We start from the raw sequence: 25,695 nt of genomic DNA on the forward strand, positions 1-25,695 counted from the left end.
TGTGAAGTGATTTGAGAGTTGGAGTTTACCTTTCGTGTCGACATCTGCAAGGTGAGTTATCCTCACTATATCGATAGGGTCTATGGAACCAAGGCCGACCCTTTATTTGTTATTGTTATGGTATGTTGCATGTGGTTATGATTTGTTAGTTCGGAATCGAGGTAGACAGTATGTTATGATTTTATGATCTGTAGGGATTGGTGTGTTAGTGACCTGATAGGTCGGTACTCTAGTTACAGGAGAATTCTATGATTATGATCAGTGAGATAGATATGCTTGATGTTTGTATATGCCAGTATATGATAGCTATGCGCACAAGGTTATTTGCTTGTTGGTTGGGTTGAGGCGGTCCTGCTTTGTGCTGAAGGCCAACATACCCTATGAGCGGTCCGGGGAGACTGTAGGCCCACGTGGCGGACCAGTCATGTCGAAGGCTCGTGATAGATTCAGACAGACTGTAGGCCCGGTAGGCCAGTCCAGTCAGGCCGATGGCCCAGTACGCATGATGATTAATTGATTATTACTGATATGGTATTTTCAGTGTGGTATCGGTGTTTTGGGGGTAGCTCACTAAGCCGTCAGGCTTACAGTTTTCAGTTTATTGTTTCAGGTACTTCAGGAGTCCATGGAAAGGTGAAGGCGTTACCGTACTGCTCCTCATCCTTATGTTATGATTTTTGGGACACTCTGATGGAAAATGATTTGAAAACATTTTGTAAACGATGCTTTACGGTTTTTATTTATGATTGAAAAAGTTAAAATTTGGTGTAAAATGTATGGATGTTACAATATCAATGAAGTTTTGGAAATTGTTAGTTATTTCCATGTTCCAAATATTTCAAGAGATGTATTACTAAGAATGCTTCCCATGACATTTACTGGATGTGCAAAGATATTGTTGAAGTCGTTAGCTCCTAGAACAATAAAGACTTGGGACAACCTTCGTGAATCGTTTATTGAGTAATTTAGTCCTCCCTCCAAGATATCTAAACTCAAGAAGAAGATAGCCAAATTTCAACAAGAAATGGGAGAGTCATTATACGAAGCTTGGGAGAGGTACAAGGCCCTTATAAGAAATTGTCCTCAACATGACTTGAACGTTTAACAAGAAATCTCTATTTTCTATGATGGGGTGAATGTTACAACAAGTCAAGTACTTGATTCTCAAGAATCAATGAAAAAGAAAGAATCGACCACCATTAAAGAGCTAATTAAAGGATTCTCAAAAGACTTACAAGAATACCATAATCTGCGTGAAGATGTTAGAAGAGGTAAATGAAATGGAGGGACCGAGAACATGGCTACAACCATGGCTAAACGAGAGAATATGGATAGGCGAATGAAGAAATCTGATCAATTTATACGCGCCATTAGAGTTGGATGTCACAATTGCAATGGTACGCATAACGATGGATTGTGATCTAGATGAGAATGACAACCGAAAATCACATGTTTGTTACTTGAGTGGTGATTGGTTTGATGAGGATTAAAGGAATCCCAAGAAAGAGTGCTTGCCTCATTATGAATACTTGAAGCAAAAAGACAAAAAGTTTAGTCAAACCGGTCGAGGCTTTTACCAAAATGAGAAACCGCCATCCGATTTTGAGTCAAAGCTTGCAATTTTTGCAAGTACTTCTGAGAAGAGACATGACGCTACTGATGTTACCATGAGAAATCACAATCTTCCATTAAGAACATTAAAACTCAACATTAGAAATTAACAACACTTGTTAACGAGAGGTTACCTCCTAGAAATCCCAACCCAAAATCATAAACTCATGTAATGTCAATTTACACTAAAAAAGAAATTCATTTCGAGACATTAATGATCCATGATACAACTACTATTCAACCCAGTCCAAATCTGAAAGGAGAGAAGATCAAAGCAAAGTCTGAGTCGAGTTCTGATGACTCCCCACAATGCGGTGAGTTTGCCGCGCGATGGTTACTGGAAAACATAAATTCTTCTCCTTTAAATTCGTTCCACCCTCGTTTTCCATTCCCAACTCGAGCTCTTAAGCATAATAAGGAGCCAAAACTATGAGAACTGGAAAATTTTGAGTCAAGCAAAGTCTAAAGGGTTTTGTGTATAAGTGTAACCATAACGTAAAATGTTACCACAAAAATTTTGAAAGCCAAAAAGGAATTATTTGTATAAATGAATATACCTTCAAAACTATATTCCTAATAAACCTTTATAAGTCTAGATAAGGCAAATAGTTGGGACATAAACCAGGAATGAAAACTTTGCTTTATAATTTTTAGCCTAGTACCCCACCACCTTAGTCATTTTGATTTGGCTAGGACCAAAATCACCCCTTAATAAGTAGTAAGAAACCGAATACAACTTTTATGGAGGAAGTAGGACCAAAATCCCAAGCCTAGAACATAGCTAGGCAGAAAACACCAAGACCAAAATCACTAGGACCGAAATCACAAGCTAGGAAGGATCTAGGACCCAAATCACATGGACTTTGGTGGTATACAAGGTGACTTTGGTCATGCATGGCCGAAATCACCAATTTGATTTCCCTCCCAATGTGATTTTGGATGGAAAAGTAGAATATGATGGTTGACTTGGATATTTGACATTTCCATATTTTCCTATGTAAACTAATATCCAGCATGTATCCATGCTGTTACCCAACAAATATCCATGTAAACATCACCTCATCTTCTCCTTTATATACATGACAAGAAACACCCAAATCCCCACCATTTCCATTTCTCCATTATACTCTAAATTCTCTTAATGATTAAGCACAAAGCCTCCGAGGATTTATTTCTCAAAGCTTGATCTTAGTAATTTGGTAAGTTTATCTCACTAATCTAGTGTTTTTACACAATTTTACACTAGTTTCATTATATTTACACACATTATTATGTGTTAAAAACTCTTAGGGTAATATCATCTTCAAAGAGTTCATCAACCCCATTCAAGAGTTTAGGCTTGGAAATCTTCACACCGTCTCTTCAAACAACCCCCAAATCCATTCAAGGTGAGTTCATACCTCCACATTTTCAATTTTTTCATGTTTTAGGGGGGGGGGGATACAAGTAATGTTAAGTTTTTATAAAAAAAAACTTGCATATTTCTTCTCTATGGTAAATATAAAACATTATTTGTATCATATATGGTTATTAGTAGATTTTATACAACTATTTGTGATATATTAGTTATGAAGTGAAAAACTCAAAAAAAAATAAAACATAATCTATGTTATAAAATCACAAGAAAAATTATGATTTGCAAAACTACATGATTTTTGGAAGCTTTTTACCAAAATATTGTATTGCTAACAAAAATGAGTACATCCTAGTTATTTCACTATTTTGTGGGTTACCACCCAAAAACATGATATTTGATCTTACATTTTGAAACTAGACAAGATAACAACTTCATATTTATATAAAAGATTATATAAATAGCTCAACGAACAAACAAGATAAACTATAATTGGTATAGTTTGGAAGTCACAAACATTTTTACTATCATTTAAGAAGAAACAAATAATTATTTAAAGGTATAATTGTTTCAAGTACAAGAAAACGAATTTTCAGTACGATAGACGTAAACCGGTTGATACTGGTTGTGAGCCATTCGACTTCACCATACCTACTAGAGTACACAACTAAGACCTGCATTATAACCAGAGTCTGTTGGACTGATAGCGTGAAACTTGAGTATAGATCTATGCGGGATTGACAACCCCACACCTCAGATGTTCGATACAGTTAGACCGACCAATCTAGGGTGACAAATGTCGTAACAGTTCTGACGCCTGAAGAACGTCCTTCATGCCAACTAGTCGTATTAATATGGTTATAATAACTCACATAGGGTATTATCAAATCATTTGGCTTATGGTCTAGCGTACACTCAAATATTTTTTCATGAAAAGTTAACTCTTACTAAAACAATTTTCCAGTACAACATTACTTTCATTTAATCTTGGGTTAAGACTTACAATGAGATTAACATACATTCAAGTAGTTTTATATAAAGGTAAAAGTCACTAAACTATTTTCAGTACAGTTTTACTTGTATTTTTAGTCTTTGGATTAAGGCTTACCATTCAATTCAAAGAAAATGTTGGATTTTCTGGAGGTATCGACCATCTTTTTACACGAAACAGTTATAAAATCCTATGCATACAAAAATGCTTTTGAACTCACCAACTTAATTGTTGATACCTTCAAAAATCACTTGTATTCTCAGGAATCCAGTAAACAGGTAACCACAAGATTTTTTGGTGGATGGGACGTCGTTGCATCACGTTACTCATATTTTCTCTTATGCATTTGATATCATGTAAACAATGTTTTTTTGAATACAATGTAAACACATTATTCATCAGTGTAATGGTTGTAATGATTTGATCTCTATTATTTAATTATTATAATATTGTACATGAAGTCATCCGCCCCTAGACGTTTCTACCGTTCTGGTTTGGGGTGTGACAGGTTGGTATCAAAGCATTGTTTATAGTGAACTAAGTATATCAAACCATGAAACATATACAACAATAAATACAATGGGGCTAAAATACTCTGACTAAAAGTATACTGTTAAAATATAAGTAGTTTATAAGAGTATATATACATGCATATATACTAGGACAGTGTCGTAATAAGAAACATATAAAAGTATTTAGATAAGTTATTCCCTGAGATTAAGCTCGGGCAGTTACGTAATCATATCTAGGATAAATATAGCCTGATCAACTATATTTATACGAGATATGACCAACATGTTATTAGGAATGGTCGCGGTGGGTAACGAACCTAAAACTTACAGACGCTATATACCAAGAACCTCTAGAATCAAACATAATGATTAAAACACTATAGGAGTACTTTAGGACACTATAGGATCATACATTTAAACCCTTCACATATTTCTCATACCTCTATTCTTGCACAGACGATATGGCCAGATTCTACCACAAACACCCCTACTACCCTGCTAAGGCAGTCAACGAATGGGTCGAGGGGGAGCCGGAAGTGATTCATGAAGAGGATTCAGAAGAGGAGTTTGAGGAGTACCAAGAGCTGGATTACGAAGAGGAGAATTCTAATGAAGGATCAGACAAGAAGGAAGGCGCTAGGGAGATCGTTAACAAACCGTACCCTACCAGGAGCAGGCACGAGCCCCTTCCACCTCCCTTCTTCCATGATGCACCCCCACAATGGATAACCCAACTGCATGCAGGGGCCGCAGAAGATGGCCGATAATCTACCTACGACATGCACCCACTATACCATGCTACGGGCCCCAGAACCCTCATAGATGAAACACTACCTCTGGATGTACCACAACTGGTCCACCACAAAGTAATGGAGATCGGTGGGAAAGCCCGGAATGCGACGGTGCAAATTTGACACGCCCACGAGGAACAAGAACACCGTACGGATGCCATGCTGAACCTACAAGCGGACTAGAAAAACAATATGGAACGCCTACACTCCATAAAGGGGGAGATGGCCACCCTCAGACAAAAACTCCTCGCAGCTGAAGCTAGGGCAGTGCTAGCAGAACAAAGGGCGGAAGAGGTCATAAGCGAGATGTGTGAGATGGCGGGGCACCATACGCGTCACTTTGGTATATGATAAACTAGTACAATGTAGTGAGTTAGCTATTACACTACTCACACGTTATGTTAGGCATTATTGCGTCTTTCATCACAACTAGTAGTAGTAGTAGTAATAAATCAAGCGAGGTACGCCCTCCAAAACCAATGCAACTCGAATCAACTTAACATTTTTACATCTATGTTCTGTTTTGGTAACTTAACATTAGTACAATACCTAATACTACTTACTACCATAAGTACATTACGATGATGTGGGTCGAAACATTGGGAATCGTACAGCAAAACATGTAGTTTATATGCATATAAACATAACTGTAGACATGATACATCCAAAAATGACTCTAGTTACTTAAGAATTCGTTTCTACACAACAGAATCATGTCGCCACACGAAAGTAGGCAGCGTACTGGCACAACACCAGTTCTAAGCATGGATCCCGCTACATTCCAAGCCGCCGTGACATCCCTTATAACACAACTTAGCACTAACAACCCAAACGAAGACGGGAACAGTGTCAACGAGTCCAATCATGGTGGCAACCACGGATGCCAACCGGTGTGCTCCTGCAAGGACACCTCAAATTTCAAGCCAAAGAACTCCCACAACAATGGAAGAGTACTACCTAAGAAACAAAAAATTTGGAACAAGAAAAAGGGGCGTCTGACTTAAGGACCTGCTAAAAGACAACAGGCTGTGGCATCCCATATCACCGCTGCTGCGCCTACTGCCTCAGTACCCATGGAACCATACGTTGGGAACCTTGCTAAGTGCAGTAGGTGTAACTTCCATCATTTTTGGATCTGCCAAGAGATGCATTACAAGAATTGCAATAGAAAAGGGCACACCACCCGCTTCTGTAGGGTGCCAACTCAACAGACCACCCAATCCACTAATGCTGGACTAGGTATGGCCTATTATCGATGTGGAGAAATGGGGAATTTCAAGAGGGAGTGCCGAAAAGCCAATAACAACAATGTTGGAGGCATGGGAAGAGCTTCAACATCGGGACCTAAGGAAGCGACGAGGGACCCCACTGTGATTACTGGTACATTTCTCCTCAAATAGCTCACATGCATGCATGCGTTACAATAGGAGTGGGGGGAGGAAACTCGTGAGTCACAAAGTATAATTGCATAATAAATCAAAACCCTTAAAACATTTACGAAAATATTCCAGGTAGAGATGGCTAGGGGAAGAACCAAAACCACCAACAACACATACCTAGGATGCACTCTAACTCTAAGCAAATATCCCTTCTAAAACGACCTAATACGAGCGAAAATCGGAAACTTTGACGAAACCATTTTCATGTTTGATTATGTCCTCACTATACCAGTACAATATGTCACAAAAAGGCCATTCAACTTAACTTACCAAATAACAAAACCCTTGTTATCTATGATGACAAATATGACACAAAGCTCTGAATCATTCTTTGCATAAAGGCTCAGAAGTGCCCAGGCAAGAAGTACCATACTCTTCCTTAGGCACGAAAGGAGTAACGAATCAGGAAGTGAAGGATGTCAAGGAACATTACAAGAATTTATAACTTTCCGATGTACTCCCAGAAGATCTCCCAGAAATACCACCAGTACGCCTAGATGAGTTCATAATTGACTTGATCTCCCGAAGTCACTATCATAGCCAAATCCACATATCGATCAACGCCAATGGAAATGCATGAATCGTCAAGTCAACGGAACAAGCTAATGAGTAAAGGAATTAATAGACCGAGCCACTCACCGTAGGAGCACCAGTCTTACTCGTAAAGAGGAAGGGTAGAATGCCCCATATGGACATTGACTGTCAAGAGTCGAACAAACTAACCATTAAGGACCAATACCCCTTACCTCGAACCAACGACCTGTTCAGACGACTTCAACGAATGAGCTATTTCACATAATGTTGGTCCAAGGTCGGGACACCATCCGCTCAGACTTTCATAGAAAGAGGTTCCTAAGATAACTCAAGACTCAGAGGTCCTTGAACTAGGAGCCATGGTGTTTTTCCTGAAGATTTGGGGACACTGCCTTTACGGCACAAAATGTACCATGTTCACAAACTATAAGATCCCTCAACATAGTCGCAAATCAAAAGGAGCTCAAAATGAGACAGCGACGATGGGTTAACTCTTAAATGAGTACGAATGCGAATTTCGTTATCATCCGGGCAAGGCCAACGTAGTAGCGGACACTCTAAATCAGAAGGAATACTCAGGCCATCGATTAAAATCCTTGAACATGACCATCCGTTCATACCTGTTTGCACAGATCATGGAGGCACAGTGTAACACATGTTCCAGGTATTACGTAAATGATTTAATTTTAAGGTTTTATGCATGGACTCGGCGAGTTGGGAGTCCAACTCGTCAAGTAGAGATATTTTAGGGACGCGGGATCGAGACCTACTCTACGAGTCGGAAGGCCCCGACTCGACGAGTAGGAGCTGTAAAGAGAAATCATAACTTTTAGGGTTTGCACCCTATTTAAAGAAAATAACCTGCCTCTTGTGGCCTCCTTAGCACCTTTCTACCTAGAGAAGATAGTTTTCGGTCGTGAACCCCTCTTGAGCGAGAGAAATAGCCTTTGTGAGCAATTTTGGAGTATTTATGAAGGATTTCGGAGCTTGAAGAAGAAGGAGACAACATAGGAATAGTAGATCCAACATCTACTTCATATTGGTCGTCATCCTATGGTATAAAGTGTCATACCCCCAAACCTAAACGGCGGAAACATTCGGGGGTGGAGGGTGTCATGTATAGTATCACAACACTTGTATAATAGTAATCAAAGCAACAACAACCATTGTATTGACAATATATTATTTAAATTGAGTTGAAAACATTTCCTGAGTTACATTTGACCTATAACAAAAGTTAAGACGTAATACTACTATGCTCCAACTTCGAAACACGTGAGAGGGTACCTGTCTACTAACTTTCCTGAGAATACAAGTGGTTTGAAAAAGTGTCAACATTAAAGTTGGTGAGTTCATAAGTGCTTTTTTTTTATAAAAAGTATATTCTTCATTCTTTGGAAAAGTTCGTGTGTTTCTCGAGAAAATCCTATATTTTCTTATTAACTAATGACCATACAAGCTCTTTCTACGATTACCTAGCGTATAAAAGTTATATATAATTTAGATCGAATGGACAATCGAATAGGTGGATCTGCCCTAAGCCCACAACCAAACAAGGAACAAGAAATGAGGCGGAAGTCACACATTCCACTGTCTATCGAATCCTTATTATATATAGCCCTAACATATCCGCTAGGTAATTGTAAATTTAACAATAAAGGTCGTTTTAAACATGATGAGTGTATTCTTTTAGAAAATCCTATATTTTCTTAGTAAAATGGAATATAGTCTTAGGTCTTAATACCAAAATATATATGTTTCTTATACTTAAAGAATGATATATAACACTTTAATTTAATATAAGTAAAGTGACCTATACTAGTTCCTGCGATGATTACTTAATGCATGCAAGTTATATAAAATCAAAGATCGAACAGACAGTTGAACGTGTGGATCTGCCCTAACCCACAACCAAAGAAGGAACATGAAGTAAGGTGGAAATGAAACATTCCACTACCTATCGGATCTTCATTTCATATAACCTAAATGTATCCATTAAGTATTCACATTGACATGTAATCAATCGTATTTTTTTTTTCCATAAAATCCTATATTTTCTATAAAGATGACTTATAGTCTTTACTGTACCAAGACTGAAAAACACATGTATAATTACCATACTTAGTTTAATGATACCTAGTTTTATTTATAAATAAAACTAGCTGAAGAGGTGTGTTGCCCTGTAAACTAGATATGAAGTTAATACCCTCCTATGGTTACTTAGTACATACAAATTATATAAAATCGAGATTGAATAGACAATCGACTGGGTGAATCTGCCCTAAGCCCACAACCAAACAAGGAATAGGAAGTAAAGCAGAAATCACACACTCCACTGTCTACCGGACATTAATTTCACATAATCTTGAGGTAAGTGCTAAGTAATCATAGAGTTATTTCCCCTTAAGCCTGTGTAAAAGTATATATTTATGTAAATAATTAGTTAATACTTACTGTGAATATTCATTATAACCATACTAATATGACTAGTGGCCTACACGACATTCTTCATGCGTCGTAAAATTAATGACAATTGTCACCCCTGAACTTCCGTACCAACTATAGCTAACAGTCAGGGCGTAGGATTGTCAGTCATGTATAGATCTATACACAAACTCACGCTCTCCCTCCAGGAGACTCTGGTTATAATTAGGATTTTAATGGGTATCATATTTGGTACATCAAGAGGTTTACAATTCTGCATTAACTAGTTTACATAAAGTAAAAAAAACCTTTTAGTAAATAACATGTAACTTTGTAAAATAATTCATTTGTTCCATAAAATATACATATAATAGTTTATGAGCTTATTTCCATGTTTTAACCAGGACATTGTAAAATAGTTCATACGTTCCATAAACTATACTTATTATAGTTTTATAAGTTTATTTCCATGTTTTGATAAATTTCACGTTTAAATACATATTAACAGTAAGAAAACATAATAAGTAAATTATATTTTTAAACAAAAGATTTCTTGTGTTTTACTTGTATTCCCCTCCCCCCATAAAAACATTGAAAAAGATTGGAAAAAAAATATGGGGGTATGAACTCACTTGATAAGTGGTGAATTGTGCAACGCTTCGTTTCTAGAAATGATTTTTCTTGACGAAACCGTGATTTTTTGATGAAAACTGGGCTTTAGGCGCGCAGACTTTCGACTGAAAGGATTATTTTCTCGCTAACTTCGATTGCTCCGGGGTTTCTTCGGGTGTTAGGGGTGTTGCCAAAACTTCGGGGGGTTTTAGCGGGGCTTAAAAGGGTGTAGGAGTCAACAGGTTGTGTGAATTCTAACCAAAACCCAGAGGCCTCGCATCCTATTTATAGTGGCTGGAATCTTGATTTACGCTGGGAGTAATTACTGTTATGCTTAGCGTACTGTGGTATGCTCAGGTACGTTGGGCGTACTCTCGTACGCTGGGCGTACCATGGCTCTAATCGGTATCCGAGCTTCGGACGTGTCAAAGGTGCGAGATACGTGGCTTCCGTGCGAAAGAAGGGTGACATGGACAATCTGAGGCCTAGCTTTCGAGTACGCTGGGCGTACTCCTATTTTTCAAACTTCAAAAATTCGTAATTTTCTCATACGAGCCCGTTTTTGACGTTCTTTATATGCATGCGTATGTGAGACCGTACTCTACAACTTTCATTTAGATTCCGTCGGATAATTTTGACTTTATTATTAATATTATATTTTTAACAGGCCGGGACAGGAAAAAGCGATTAAAATTCATAACTTCTTCATTCTACATCCGTTTTCGTCTGTCTTTTTACCGTTGAACTACTATTGACGAGATCTTCAATTCTTGTTTAGGTTGTGTTGGCTACAAATCACTCAATCTATATTTCGAGTTTCGGGTGGTACACTGATGTGTTGAATCTTAGAAAAATGCAGAGATATGTTGACTGCCTGCTGAAGTTAGATGTTAACTTCGATGAAGAGCTGGTGATTGATATCATTCTTCACTCACTGCCACCCTCCTTCAACCAGTTCCGCATGACCTACCACATAAACAAAGAGGAGGTCAGCTTGAGCAAGCTTCAAGGCTTGTTGAGGACTACTTAGATCAAACTCAAGGATAAATCCGTTGCGTCAACTCCTACTACATCTGCCCCATCTTAGCTATTGGGATGGGGAAGGGTAAGAAGAGGAAGGCTCCTTCAAAGAGCCAGCATAAGGGAAAGTCCCATGATGGCACCTCTTCAAGTATAACCAAGGCTGGTCCAGCTGCACCCACCTCCAACCCAAAGGATGCAGAGTGCTACTACTGCCATGAGAAGGGGCATTGGAAACGAAGCTCCCTAAAATATCTGTAGGATATCAAGGATGGAAAGATCAAACCGTCCTTCGCAGGGCCTACGAAGAAATATGGATGTGGAGCATGGGAAGATAAACTTGATCATTGGGAATAGAAGATCGTTGCATGTCACCAAGATTATAGTTTACTCTTTAGTGCTTAGTAGTGGGTTAGGATTAGAGTTGAATAATTGTTGCTATTCACCAGAAATGGCAAGAAACATCATTTCTTTTCATGGTTTGTATATACAATGATTTATATTTTCGTTTGATAATGAAAAAGGTTCTATTAATGCTTTTTCTTAATGGTGCTTTCTATTTTGAAGCATTGCCTTGTAATGGAATATATGAAATTGTGACAGTTGTAGACAACTTAGGAAATGATGTGTTGCATATTGACTCTTCCAATAGTTTGGAAAAAGCATGCTTGTGGCATTGACGTCTTGTACATGTCAAAAAGAAGTGCATAGCCCAACTCCAAATGGATGGAGTGTTGGAGTCATTCGACCTTAGGGACGATGACGTGTGCGAGTCTTGTTTACTTGGAAAGATGACCAAGTCACCCTTCACTGGTACTTGTCAAAGGGGTGAGGGTTTCTTGGATCTTATACACACCGATGTGTGTGTGCCCTTTAGATCCACCACAAGGGATGCAAGCCGCTTCTATGTGACTTTCACCGATGATTATAGCAGATAAGAATATATCTACTTAATGAAGCACAAGTTGGAAACCTTTTAAAAGTTCGAAGATTTTAAGCAGGAAGTGGAGAATCAGTTGGTCTGGAAAATCAAGGTGCTTCGATCCGACTGAGGTGGAGAGTACCTTAGTCTTGAATTCCACGACTACCTCAAGGAATGTAGAATCGTTTCGCAATTGACGCTACCTAGGACACCACACTTGAATGGTGTAGCTGAGAGGCATAATCGAACCTTGCGATATATGGTTTGATCCATGACGAGTCGTGCTTTGCCACCTATCTCATTCTGTTGGTATGCCTTAGAGACTGCCGCCCATAACCTTAACCTAGTCCCTATAAAGAAGGTTGCCAAAACACTTCACGAGATGTGGATAGGGAAAGCTCCCTCCTTGGCATATATCAAGGTTTCGGGTTGTGAGGCTTTCGTAAGACGAGAGAATCATGACAAGATTGAACCTTGTAGTGAGCGGTGTATTTTCATCAGCTATCCGCAAAAGTCCTTTGGATATCTCTTGTATAGACTGAGTGAAAATGTTTTCTTCGTTGCGAGGAGAGGGGTTTTCCAAGAGGGAGAACACATAATTCAAGGGTAAAGCGGAAGAGCTTGAAGAATCGAACGGTGAAGGAACCTCAAACTCTGGCGCTTAACCTGAGGAGGAAACTCTTGTTGAACCAATTGACGAGTCCTTACCTCTTAGACATTCCAGTAGAGTTAGTGTTCCGCCTACGTTGTATAGTTTTCATATATCAAGTGAAGGTGATATGTTTATTAGTGATAGTATATTAATTAATTTGGATGAACCTAACAACTAAAAGGAAGCCATGGCAGGCTCGGAGTCTGCAAAATGGAAGGAGGCCATGGACAACAAGATTCAGTCCATATATGACAACAAAGTTTGGAATTTAGTTGACAATGTGCCAGGTCGTAAGACGGTCGGGTGCAAGTGGATCTTCAATAAGAAGACCGACATGGATGGGAAGTTACACACTTATAAGGCGCGATTAGTTGTGAAGGGCTTTACTCAAACTCCTGGAGTTGACTATGTCGAGACTTTCTCACCAATTGCAAAGATAAAGTATATTACGGTGATGCTAGTCAATGCTGCATTTCATGACTATGAAATATGGCAGATAGATGTCAAAACCGCTTTCCTGAATGGGAAGTTGGCCGAGGATATTTACATGAGTCAGCCAGAGGGTTTTGTTGATGCGAATCATCCTAATAGAGTGTGTAAGATTGAGAAGTCTATTTATGGATTAAAACAAGTATCTTACAGATGGAATCTTTGTTTTGACGAGAAAGTCAAAGAGTTTGGATTCCTGCGAAGCGAGGAGGAGTCATGTGTATATGTCAAAGCCAATGGGAGTATAGTTAGCTTCCTCGTATTGTATGTCGATGATGTACTACTCATAGGAAGCGACATCCCGACCCTATAGGATGTTAAGTCCTGTTTCGGAAGTGTTTCACTATGAAGGACCTTAGAGAGGTTGCCTATATTTTGGGAATAAGGATAGTGATAAACAGGAGTAAAATACTAATATGACTTAGTTAGAATACTTATTTGGACAAGGTACTAAAGTGTTTTAGTACGGAGAATTCCAAGAAAAGGGAGTTACTGATCCAAAGCAATTCCATGTTGAGTTAGACTCAAAGCCCGAGTACCGAAGTCGAGATAGAAGAGATGAGCCGAGTACCTTACGCTTCCACAGTTGGATCGATCATGTATGCTATGGCTTGTACTTGCCCTCATGACGCCATCACTTTGAGCATGGTCAGCAAATATCAAGGGAACCCTGACATAGCACATTAGACCGCAGTCACAAATATTCTTAAGTACTTTTGGAGGACCAAGGAATGGTTTCTAGTCCTTGGTGGGAGTCTTGACTTAAGGGTGTGAGGGTTAGTGACGCTAGTTTTTAAACTGACCGGGACAACTACCGTTCTCAGACGGGCTGGGTCTTTACCCTAAATAGGGGAGCAGTGACTTGGAAAAGTTCCAAGTAAGAGACCGGAGCTGATTTAACGTGCGAATCAGAGTACATAGCGGCAAGCGAAGAGTCAAAGGGGGCAATATTGTTGGAGAACTTTATCAGAGACCTTGGAGTTGTGGCAGCCATAAAGGAGCCTATGGACATTTTCTGCGATAATGAAGGAACGGTTGCCGTGACCAAGGAACCGATGGATCATGACAGATCCCGACATATCGACATAAAATATCACTTTATTAGACATCGGGTGGAAGAGGGACTCCTCGTAGTGAAGAGGGTATTGTCAGAGGATAACCCAGTGGATCCCCTTACAAAGGGACTGAGTAGGGTTAAGCACTTGCAGCACGCTAGGAGCATTGGGCTGAAGGACGATATTAGTTTAGATTAGATAGTTTCTAAACGTGTAATAGATAAATGTAATTAACATTTGATGATTAAATAAATGTGTATTATTTATGAGTAAAGTTACTGTCTTGTGTTAATTATTTACCTATTGTTTCACTTTGCATGTTTTGACTTCCTAAATAATAAGATTATTCGAACAGTCCACAGTCGCTCATGCTTTGGAAGTAGGTATGAAAGAAGACTGTCATGAATTGGTTTGTAGATTGTCAAAATTTTATTAGTCATATAAAGAATGTTTGTTGCAACGTTCATGAGTGCTTATGAAATAAGATTTGAGCATTGGATTAAACCCACGCTTGCTGGCATCAGTTCATGGAATTTATCACGAGTGATCGCAAGACAATAATATAACATATTCTTTAAACATTTATATATGGTTTATTGTTTGTGAGTTGGTTGTGCATTGATAATGCGTAAACGCATCAGTAGCTTGATGTTATAAAATGCACTGTTGTGCATGATTTGATGAGTGAATAGTAAATGCATATAATTCGAATTTTATCTGTTCCTTTTGTGCTAAGAGGATAAAAGCGATATCTGGGCCCCTCGATGATTTGGTTTGACTTATGTGTCGGGCCCGGTCAGGACTGAATTGATGTGTTCAATTAAGTTCTATGTTAGACGAATCAGAGATCGAGAAACAAACTGGTGGACAATAAGTATGACTATGTTCCATGTAATTTTCCGCACGATATCTTGAACGGAGGACTATACGATCCCTTATCGAAACGACAGGTTAATGATATGATCAGAGTTCGATAGTGTCTTTGAGAGCTACGATTGCTATTCGGATCCTGAAGTCGTACTTGCATTTATAGTTATTAGACTTATTCAAGTGGGACACTTTTGGATTAGCATCTAAGTCCATAACTATATTTGGTATGTACTTGACCCGGTTGTTGCATGGTCCTTTTGGGTTACCTTCACCAAAGCAACTTGACATGATGATTTATGGAGAGAGAAGATATTATGGTTTATTAATATATTATATGAATAATATATTAAAAGAGAGATCATATTGTTTAATTAATATTGGTCAAGAATTAATTAAGAGTTAATTTTGTGGCTAAAAGAGATTAAATACATAAAGGGGACTAGAATTGCTAATTATAAGATAATTGAATTTGGGCTGTGGATCTTATGGATCAAGGGAGTGGACGATTTTGTAACACCCAAAGTCAGGAAGGCCAAGAAAGGGAAGGAAAGCCTAATTTTAAGGGACGACTCGACGAGTCGAAGGAGGAACTCGGCGAGTCCGAGCCGGATCCGGGTCGAGGAGTAAGTGACCGACTCCACGAGTCGGCCAAGGAGACTCGGAGAGTCTGGTCTGTGCGAGGAAAACCCTAAATTCGGGACTTGGAGCCTATTTAAACGTCTCATTCTCTCCCCTAGGGTTCCTTTACTGCCTCTTTCACCCATAACATCGAACCCTAAGCCCCATTGTTGCTCATTCAAGCTTCCAAGCCATTTTTGAGTGACTTGAAGGAAGAAGAAGAAAGGGAAATCATTGAAGCTTCAAGGATTGGCCTTAGATCTAAAGATTGGGGAAACCTTCTGAGTTATTGAAGGTATTAAGTCGTTTCCCTCCTTTAGATCTATTATGGTTGTGAGTTTTGGGGGCTTTTTAGCCATGATTAGCTATCCATTTGAGTTAGAGGCCAGATCTGAAGTTGCTACTTCGGATCTAAGCATATTATGGTCTTGAGAAGCATAAAGTATTTGTCCCTGAGTTGATTATGGAGCCTCTTCGCTTTAAAGCCTAGTTTATGGTGTATTTTTCCTAGATCTCCTTCTCTACACGTAAAGTTTGCAACTTTACGTGAGGAATAGGCTTGGGAAGGGTAGATCTACAGTTTGGAGTCCATGCATGACTCAAAAGTCCTCTGCATGTATGAAGATCTGAATGGACTCGGTGAGTCCTTTGTGTGGACTCGGCGGCTAGCATGAAGATTTGGAGGAACTCGACGAGTGGGATGAACAGCTCGTCGAGTCAGATGAAGTTGGGCATGAACTCGGCGAGTTGGAAGAACAATTCGGCGAGTCTGTTGAAGGTTGTATTGGACTCGGCGAGTCAGGTCGCGAAACCCCAAACCCTTCAATTTGAGACTTGAATCAGTGAGTCGAGTGGAGACTCGGTGAGTTTGACAGGTCAGGACTCGGAAATCGATAGACTCGGTGAGTCATGGACTGACTCGGCGAGTCGAGTCGCGAATGGGAGGACTCTGAACATATGAACTCGGCAAGTTAGTAGGGTGACTCGGCGAGTAGGGGTGACTTGGAAGGTTGACTTTGACCAGGACTTTGACTTTGACCAGAGTTGACATGGTTGTCTTTCGGGGGTAAGTTACACTCAGTGTTGCATTGATATTGGTAGCTCGGGGAGCGAATGGAGCAGGAGTTCTGAGAGTTGCCGGGTAGCGGCTAGTGGGATCATCAGCAAGTTCAGCCAGTGCAGGTGAGTTTCCCTTTGTGTGAATGGGTCTAAGGCCACAATGTCGGCCCATGTAGTTATGAGTAGAAGACCCGGGGGTTTGCCCTAGGCACAATATGCTAGTATGATATTCAGGACGGGGTCCAGTGGTAGCGGGCGGGTGCCCAAGGAATGGTTTATGTGATAGTTTATACTTGTTGTCTGTGTGATACTTGTATGTGCCTGGTAGGGAGGTGAGTGTGGGCGAGGTCCTATAACTCACCAATAGCAGAGTGTGGATGGTGTTCCACATCTCATTAGAAGCAGATCAGGGGCGAGGCCCGAGTTAGGAAAAGAGTGAGTGTAGGCTGGGCCCGTATCTCACAATCAATAGGAGCGTAGACGGGGTTCCATGACTCATCAGTAGCAGGGCAGGGGCGAGGCCCAGGATAGGCGAGGCCTTAGGACAAGATCAGTTTGTATGTGTATAGCTTACGTGTTCTAATATGTTTATGTGTTATTATTTGTTGGTGGGCGAGGCCTTGTGACAGGCGAGGCCTAAGTGAAACAGATCTGTATCCGAGCGGGGCTCAAAGCCAGGCGGGGCCTAGAGCGGCGGGGCCGTTGTAGCGGGCGAGGCCTGAGGTAGCAACTGAGGCCCGGGGTAGGGGGCGAGGCCCAGGATAGCGGGCGTGGCCCAGTATGTGCAGTATGTGGTTATGCATGGTATGTTGTAGGGTGGGAAACTCACTAAGCTTCGTACTTACGGTTTTCAGTTTTGGTTTCAGGTACTTCCGATAGCGGAGGGAAGAGCTCGGGGTGATCGCATGGCACACACCATAGATTAGACAGCCTGGGAATGTTTACTCTAACAACGACCATGTTTTTTCGAAATTAATACTCTGTTTATGTTTTTGAATGATGACCTTTCTTAAAGTAATGTTTCGTTAAAAGAAATTTTTAGTCTTAAATTTTGGGACGTTACAAGTTGGTATCAGAGCCTTGGTTTGAGGGATTCGGGCATACTCTCGGGTGTGCCTGAACTCAAACTGAGGGGTCAGATAAAAAGTTTTAAAAAATGAGAAGACAGTTTTGTAAAAAGGAAGTTTTTAGAAAGAAACAATTTTAGAAAAGCAAAAGAATTCAGAAAGAAAAGAACTTTGAAAAGAGAGAAGGGGTGTGGTGCATGCAATCAGCCGAGCTCAAGTAAGTACCCCAAAATACCCATACAAGTTTATGTTATGATTATCAGTTAATAGAATAGCATGCTAGATTATGACTAAGGATCTAGGGATGATGCCTTATGTGCCTGTTATATATGCTTTTGAGCTACATGATAGTGTTGATTAGACAATAGTAGGATAGCCTGTTTAAGTTATGCCTGAGTTTATGATTTTGTGTGAGTCTATCAGTTTGTGTTGCATACTAGTTCAGATTCTTTCTATGTGGTCATGATTGCTTGAGTATGTTATGGTTAGATTTTCCTTTGTCTGAATGCTGCTTGCTCTGTGCATTGTGGGATTCTGAGTAATGGGAGTTAGCCATTAGGTGGATACGACACGTCACATGTGATCAAGGTTGAATAATCTCAGAGTGCTGGATTTGGTCCTATTGCGCAGCTCTTGTTTGAGTCCAACCGTTGTAGGGACGAATCTTTTACTTGAAGGATTATCTGAGCGTCGTCATATGTGAATGTATCCAGGTGATGGCTAATTGGCATCACAAGGAGACCTTCAGCAGCTGAGGACTGGTTTGAGTTGAGTCAGCAGTTTCCCTAGGGTAAGCCTAGGATGAGATAGTACTGGGAGTAGTAGTAGTGGATAAGGGACCAAGTGGAGTCGAAGCAATTCCTGAGGAAATTACAGATATATGTGGAAGGTGGTATGGGCCCGTACTACTGAAAACAGAGGATCCGTACTCAATTCGGGAAAGGCCGAGACAAGACCGGGAACCTGATAGGGTGTGTGTTTGGTCTTGCATCAGTGATCAGTATTCTGATAGTGGCTGTGGTATATTTTCAGCATGGTGACGTTGCGAGAGAGACTTGTGTGCGGATCAGGTGCCGGAGAGGGATCAGGCTCGGGTTCAGGGGCTGAGCAGCTCGAGGAGCGAATGAGGGAGTTGATATCCACCGAGGAAACGCACAATATTCTAGATCAGACTCCTGTGATCTTTGGCATGGTCAAGGAGGGTATATTGGAGATTTTGGATGAGAGGCTGGGAGCCTTCCGTACTGAGATGATGGCTTTGATGGGAGCTTGTACCTTGACATTTCGAGAGTTCAGGGCTTGCGGGGCACCAGATTATCATGGGGCTAGGGACCCCATCGCTAGCATCAGATGGTTGGCTGATGTTACCAATGCGTTCGGTTCGAGCCGGTGTCCTGAGGAGGACGAGGTCATACTCGCTTCCTGTCTTCTGAAGGATAGAGCGAGGGATTGGTGAGAGGAGATTGGTCATGTGTCACACCCCAAAACCACGAACGGCGGAAACGTTCAGGGGTGGAGGACGTCATGTACAGTATCACAACAGTGTAATATAATAAACAAGCAACAACATCATCCATTGCATTATAAGTAAAGTTTAATACATGTGTGTTCTTTCATTGTAACAAGACACCAAAAATATACAATCAACATAAAAGATGAGACTTGTCTGCTCCGTCTTCTCAAAACCTGGCCTCCGTACCTGTCTACTGATGACCTGAGAATACAAGTTATTTTGAAAGCGAGTATCAGCTTTAAAGCTGGTGAGTTCATAAGTATATAAGTGTCATTGCCTTGTTTGTGAAAATCTGTTATGAATACCATGTAAACCTTTAAGTAAAAATGTTGATGTAAGTATGAAAACCCTAGAAAAAAACCCTTATTTTCTATAAGTATGAAGTGTAGTCTTCTACCAAGACACGAATGTTTTGTAAGTATGAAGTGTAGTCTTCTACCAAGACACGAATGTTTTGTAAGTAATATGATAGCTTTTCCTTTCTATTGACTAGTACTTGAGTACTTAGCCTAACTCCTCGTTTATGTGAAAGTATCACAAAATAAAGTAAACAGGAAAATATAATCATGTAAGTGTTATTGTCTTGGGTTACCAAGACAAACACGACATCGCTGAAGCGAAAGATAGACCCTATGAAACATCCGAAGAGTGTCCCCTCATCCTCTATAGCGGCAGCAGGGTGGAGGGAGGGTTAGTCCTCGTATCGATCTCTTAATGCAGATCGTCAACCTAATGATCCTCCGAAGATTCACATCTCATCCACTGTTGCAACAGTGGACAGTGGGATGGTTAGTCCCGTCACTGACTACTAAATAAGTGAGAACCTTAGACATCTGTAGACGTTCATCGACCACTGGTGCTAATCAGCGGGATTCGGAATGGTAAGTCCCGCCGAAACATCCCATTGAACCGGGATAGGAAAGACGATTTACACAGTAAATACTAATAAATCATCCTCTTAGTTCTAAGCACAAGTATCCAAGGTAAGTAAATACAAGATAATGCACCTATGAAGGAGTGTTCCTGTATGGTATTCATGTAAGTGTGTTCATGTAACAGGTAAGTGTATGCAAACATATGCATGTATCATATAATCCTAAGTACGTGTACTCATGTATCATGTAAGGCATTAGTATAGACTCATGAATGAACTGACTCTTGTGTGATTCCTTGTAATTGAAGTAATGTTTGATATCTTCTGACTATCCCTATGATAGCTAACTGGAAAGTATGTGGTTGTTCAAGTAGATTTATGCACCCTCAATACGCCAGGGTGCGGGAAACTGAACGAAGGATGAAAACTATAATCCCTATCATATAAATGAACATATATACATAAGTATAGTTTGATTCAAGAAGGTAAAATAATGGTTTTGCAAGATATCTAGGAGTTTTGAACAATAATTTAGAGTGGCTTGAAGTCATTAAACATTTAAAAACTAATACTTCTGTTATCCAAGTATTTTAAGATAGAACACCATTTCATGTGACACCTTTTGAAATATGTGAAATCTACTGAGTGAAAACACAGTTATAAAATACATAAGATTGATTTAATAACATATTGTTTTCTACTTGTATTCCCCCCCCCCATTAAAGCAGTTAAAATCCTTTAAAACATTGATTTAGGGGTATGAACTCATCTGTAGTTGGTGATTGGAATGAACTGAACGGTATAGGACGGCTAGGTGTCAAGCGAGGACTTGTGCACACACTACGATCCTAATGAACATATAATCACACATATATGCACTCAATTAGACTAAAATGACTAATTGATAATGTTTAAGACATCCTAGACATAAATAACACTTTATATAAGTGTTTAAAGCCGAAAGGATTTCATCTAAGCTATTGTGGGACAGTGTATTTGTGTTTAGGGTTTCCAAAGGACCCTATAAGTGATTTTTCTCTCCATTAACCATCACACATGGAGTTTACGGTTGTAAACTCTTGAGTTTACGACCATAAACTCCCAAACATGTGTGTTTGGTGTGTTTTGAAGTCCCAAATGCTTTCTAGAATTATCCTAACTTAGTGGCTAAGTCCTTGGAAGGGTTGAAGGTCTAGAAGTACTCTAAATAGGAGTTTACAGCCTCAAGGCCATTCCCCTTGGAGTTTACAGCCGTAAACTCCCTTGGGGTGTTGTTTTTGTTGTTTTCAAGCCTCTTGCTTTTAAAGGACATGTTCTGGATAATTGTTTAAGGCAAATGAGGACCCTAGGCACACTTTGGTGCCATTCCTTTGAGTTTACGGCCCAAGAGCATTCTCTTGGCCGTAAACTCACTTTGATAAGTGATTTTGGTGAGTTTTGGTCCTTCATTTTAAGTGGAACAATTTCTTGTAAAGGTCTAAGGCTTTCGGTGCAACGAAAATACCCTTTATATCCATTTGTATGGAGTTTACGGCCTAAGCTTCACTTGGGCCGTAAACTCACTTTTGTTTGTGTCTTTTGATGTGTTTAAGACCTTATACTACTTGGGAAATTAGCCTAGATACAAGCCTTAAAGTCCTAGAGTCCATAAAACACCATTTAGTGTTTGAAAATGGAGTTTACGGCCTATGAGAGTTGTGGGCCGTAAACTCCCAATCTTGGGTGGATTTTGGCTTGGTTTCTTGTCCCTAACATGCATACATAAACATCTAAGGCCTTATCATAACACAAGTGTTGGTTTTGGCTTCGTTTCGGGAGTTTACCGCCCAAGAACACCTTGGGGTGTAAACTCCTAGATCTAATGATTTAGTCATCTAAATCATGTTATAAGCATCTAATAAGTATTCTAATACTACTAGAAAAGGGTAGTCACAATCTGGGATAAAAACCCGAAGATCCGTCAGAGAGAAAATGGCTTTTCTCTAGTTGGAATTGTGAATAATGAATTAATTTAATTAAGGAAACTATTTATAGTCCTGAAATATTTTGACAGAAAATATTTCTATTCTCGAACTTGGACTGTAACATTATGAAACTTGAAATGTTCAAATTTCACAAACCCAGGAGCATCCACTCTCCTGATATTTCCTGAAGTGTAAACCCTAATGTACACAAACTTGTTCGGAAAAGTCTGAAAATCACTGAAACTGGACTGGCTTCTATTGAATAGATATTGTTCGTACAAATGGAAATTTCGGCTTGTCACATCACCACCCCTTTAGAAGGAATTTCGTCCCGAAATTAGAATTTAAGCAAGTAAGAAATTACACAAAATTAAGCAAAAAGATGAGGGTATTTCAGTTTTATGTGATCCTCTCGTTCCCAAGTGAATTCCGGTCCACGCTTTGCGTTCCAGCGCACCTTCACTATCGGGATACGGCTCTGCTTTGTTTGCTTGACCTCTCGGTCCATGATCTCTACTGGTTCCTCCACGAAGTTGAGGCTCTCGTTGATCTCGATCTCATTGAGTGGAATAACAAGAGTCTCATCAGATAGGCACTTTTTCAAGTTTGATACGTGGAAGGTAGGATGTACGTTACTGAGTTCTTTCGGTAGATTGAGCTTGTAAGCCACAGGGCCGATTCTCGCGAGAATCTCGAAAGGCCCTATGTATCTTGGATTGAGCTTCCCATGCTTTCCAAAGCGTATCAAGCCCTTCCAGGGTGAGACTTTCAGTAGGACTCGGTCGCCCACCTGGAACTCCAATGGTTTCCTACGCTCGTCGGCGTAGCTTTTCTGTCGGTCTCTAGAGGCTTTTAATCGTTCATGAATTTGAACGATCTTCTCTGTCATTTCCCGAATGATCTCCGGACCCATGAGAGTGCTTTCGGGAACTCGTCCCTTAGCTAACTGGGTATCACCCACTTCAGCCCAGCACAGAGGGGATCTGCACTTTCGGCCATAGAGGGCCTCGAATGGAGCTGCCTTTATGCTCGTGTGATAACTGTTATTGTAGGAAAATTCAACAAGGGGTAAATGAGTATCCCAAGCTTTTCCAAAGTCAATCACATAGGCGCGCAACATATCTTCTAAGGTTTGGATAGTTCTCTCACTTTGCCCGTCGGTCTGTGGATGGTAGGCTGTACTCATGTCCAGCCTAGTTCCTAGGGAACATTGTAATGACAGCCAGAACCTCGAAGTGAATCTACTATCTCGGTCTGAGATGATAGATAAAGGAACCCCATGCAGTCTTACAATCTCCCTAATGTAAGTTCTGGTAAGTTTCTCCATCTTGTCTGTCTCCTTGATCGGTAGGAAGTGTGCAGACTTGGTCAGTCTATCGACGATGACCCATATGGAATCAAGTCCACCCGTCGTCTTGGGCAACTTGGTTATGAAGTCCATAGTGATCTGCTCCCACTTCCATTCTGGTATCTCTGGTTATTGTAAAAGACCGGAGGGTTTCTGGTATTCGACCTTGACCTTTGCGCAAGTAAGGAATTTACTCACGAAGGTAGCAATATCTGCTTTCATGTTAGGCCACCAGTATAGCTTTTTAAGATCCAGATACATCTTATCTGAACCTGGGTGGACGGAATAACGAGTGTTGTGAGCTTCGGTCATGAACAAGTCTCTGAAGCCACCGTGTTTCGATGTCCAGATCCGATCCATGAGGTATAAGGCTCCGCCACCCTTGACTTCCAAGTTCTTATCCATCCTTCTGAGAGACTCACCCGCCACGTTTTCAGGTTTCAAAGCGTCGAGCTGAGCCTCCTTTATTTGCGTGGACAAGTGTGAATGGATAGTTAGAGTCAAAGATTTTACTCTACGACCAGTATATTCTTTCCGACTTAGGGCGTCGGCTACTACATTGGCTTTACCCGGATGATAACGAATTTCGCATTTGTAATCACTAAGTAGCTCGACCCACCGTCGTTGTCTCATGTTGAGCTCTTTCTGTTCGAAAATGTGCTGTAGACTCTTATGGTCTGTAAAGATCGTGCTTTTTGTACCGTATAGGTAATGTCGCCAGATCTTCAGAGCAAACACAACTGCTCCTAGCTCGAGATCGTGGGTTGTGTAGTTAACCTCATGTGTCTTCAGCTGTCTCGAGGCATAGGCTATGACTTTGCCTCGCTGCATCAGAACACATCCGAGTCCTTGATTGGATGCATCGCAATAGACAATGAAGTCTTCTATTCCTTCGGGAAGGGATAGTATCGGGGCGGTGCACAAGGCTCGTTTGAGCGATTGGAACGCGCTTTCCTGTTTCTCTTCCCAGTCGAAGGCCACGCCTTTCTGGGTCAGGGTTGTAAGAGGTTTCGCTATGCTGGAGAAGTTCTGAATGAACCTGCGATAGTAGCCAGCTAGACCTAGAAATTGACGAATTTCAGTGGGTGTCTTTGGTGCTGACCAGTTCTTGATGAACTTAATTATGGAAGGGTCCACGTGTATACCTTCTTCGCTAACCACATGGCCCAAAAATTCGACTCGCCGAATCCAAAATTCGCACTTGGAGAACTTCGCGTAGAGCTTCTCCGCTCACAATGTTTCTAAGATTTTACGGAGATGTTCACCATGCTCTTCCTTACTTTGAGAGTAGATGAGTATGTTATCAATGAAGACGATGACGAACTGATCTAAGTAAGGACGACACACCCTATTCATCAGATCCATGAATACTTCGGGCGCGTTAGTTAATCCGAATGGCATCACTACAAACTCGTAGTGTCCATAACGAGTTCGGAAGGCTGTCTTGGGAACATCCTCCTCTAACACTCGTAGTTGGTGGTATCCGGATCGCAAATCTATCTTCGAGAAGTAGTTGGCTCCTTGAAGTTGATCAAATAAATCGTCAATGCGGGGCAAGGGGTAACGATTTTTAATGGTAAGTTTGTTGAGTTCTCTATAGTCGATGCACATGCGAAACGATCCATCTTTCTTCTTGACGAACAAGACCGGTGCTCCCCATGGCGAGAAGCTTGGTCGAATGAATCCCTTCTTGAGAAGTTCATTAAGTTGACTGGAAAGTTCCTGCATTTCAGTCGGTGCCAGACGATAAGGAGATTTGGCTACGGGGGTAGCCCCTGGCACTAAGTCGATTCTGAACTCGACTTCGCGTTGTGGTGGTAAACCGGGATGTTCTTCTGCGAATATGTCGGAAAAGTCGCGTACTTCTGGGATTTTCTGAATGTCTTTTAGTTCTTGACTGGTATCGACGACGTGTGCGAGAAATGCATGGTACTCCTTCCGCAAGCACTTCTAGGCTTGAATGCACGAAATGATGC

General features: G+C 40.6%; 1 non-coding gene across 1 annotated transcript; it reads right to left on the bottom strand.

Annotated features, from left to right (window-relative positions):
• Positions 1 to 988: 988 nt before the first annotated feature.
• LOC111911362 (small nucleolar RNA R71) lies at positions 989 to 1,095 on the bottom strand. Its single transcript, XR_002856845.1, has one exon. It is a non-coding gene; the product is annotated as a small nucleolar RNA R71 (small nucleolar RNA).
• Positions 1,096 to 25,695: the final 24,600 nt, after the last annotated feature.

This window comes from Lactuca sativa, chromosome 3, assembly GCF_002870075.4.
Source record: "Lactuca sativa cultivar Salinas chromosome 3, Lsat_Salinas_v11, whole genome shotgun sequence".
NCBI lineage: Eukaryota > Viridiplantae > Streptophyta > Magnoliopsida > Asterales > Asteraceae > Lactuca > Lactuca sativa.